The sequence below is a fragment of the Chanos chanos genome, chromosome 1, assembly GCF_902362185.1.
Source record: "Chanos chanos chromosome 1, fChaCha1.1, whole genome shotgun sequence".
Classification (NCBI taxonomy): Eukaryota; Metazoa; Chordata; class Actinopteri; order Gonorynchiformes; family Chanidae; genus Chanos; species Chanos chanos.
In genome coordinates, this window is record NC_044495.1 from 59,005,405 (window position 1) to 59,006,992 (window position 1,588).

A 1,588-nucleotide genomic window follows, 5' to 3' on the forward strand; every position below is an offset into this window, starting at 1 on the left:
ATTTTGAAAAATATATATTCTAAAACTGTATCTCCGAATGAAGGCTCTGGGTGCACGTATAGGCTAAATAAGGATAGAAGTCTTATAAAACACAACGAGGATATATATAGAAAGTGTCTCTTACAGTCATTTCAAATCCGTAACATACTCTTTGAGTTCCTGCCGGCCCTGTCCTCTGAGCGTTGCGTACACTGGAGAGAGGTCTCTTCCGATCAGCTTTCTCCAGCCCTCTTAAAGAGCATCCCTGATTCCCCCAATGAACGGAGATGTTCCATTTGCTAGTTTCCAGATCCATTTTTAATGCTTCTGGTGGTCTGAAACTCTTTTTAATTGCTCGGAATTCCCTCTCCGCCCCCCAAAACCAGAAGGCTTGGAGAGGCTTTTTCCTCCGACAGTTTTGAGGTTGAGCCTAAGCGACATGGGCAGAGTGACAGAAGGTTCTCTGGGCCTCGTGTAAAAACGCCATCGTCAGTTTTTTCATCCACAACTGTCCCACTGACTCTTCTCTGGGACCCCACTTCCTGTGTATCCAACAGAAATCACTGCGATGTTCACTATCTGATTATTTCATCTCGTTGAAGTAGTTACGTTTTTTCCAGTCTATTGAGGTCATATCGGTTGTACAGGTTGACCGTGTATTCGCTGTGTCACAATGTCGAGAATAGAAGGGATCTTTAAACTAAGCAGCTGGATGTGGTCTTTTCGGTTGCACGGGCTTGAGATTACTGTTCAAAATGAAGACATGATGCTCAAATGGTGCTCGAGAAAATATTGTATGACCTTCTTTAGGAGACAGGTAATGTTACTTGTGCTAGTTTTGGTCCCGCAATTCACTTGTCAGGTTCAGACGAACGCTTAGGTGTTTCTGAATGACTGACATTCTTGTCATGGGTGTTTCATAGGGTTAATAATACCTTTAGCACTCTGGGGGTGGGAGTTACCGCATTTTCCTCTGGGTTGATGCAATAAACGTCAGGTGTTGGTATTGCCCAAGTTGCCGTGGTGATAGTCCCTGTTAGTGATTGGCTACATTGTCTAAGAGTGAGGCCTTTACCATGTTATGAAGGACAGATTAGTTGAGAAAACACACAATTATCTTGTACACACAAGGGAGAGTTTTGTTCATATTACACTGTAGCCGAAATAGCTCAGTTGGGAGAGCGTTAGACTGAAGATCTAAAGGTCCCTGGTTCGGTTTCGGCGCACCCTTCGTGTAAGCAGAGTGGCGCAGCGGAAGCGTGCTGGGCCCATAACCCAGAGGTCGATGGATCGAAACCATCCTCTGCTAATTTTGGGGGGAGCCATGGCCTAAAGATTTAGAGATTCGGTAGGAAAAAAGCGGGTAGGATAAATGAATAGCACTTTCCCCTCCTGCAATACCCTCTGGTCCAAGGATTAGTCATTTTCTCTTATGTTGAAGGTTAAAACAAGTGGGCCTTTTTTTTTTTTTTTTTTGGCAAGGAATAATTTTGAGCTCAAAACAACTTAGCACACAAATTCTACTCCCTGACCCAAAGGTAGAGCAATGAAGCGGTGAATGCGGCAGTGAAGTCCCCGGCAACTCAGTCAAGGAGCTTTAGCATCGTCA

At 44.4% G+C, this 1,588-nt stretch overlaps 1 non-coding gene across 1 annotated transcript; it reads left to right on the plus strand.

Annotated features, from left to right (window-relative positions):
• The first annotated feature begins 1,216 nt into the window (after positions 1 to 1,216).
• On the plus strand, positions 1,217 to 1,288 carry trnam-cau (transfer RNA methionine (anticodon CAU)). Its single transcript has one exon. It is a non-coding gene; the product is annotated as a tRNA-Met (tRNA).
• The last annotated feature ends 300 nt before the right edge of the window (positions 1,289 to 1,588 follow it).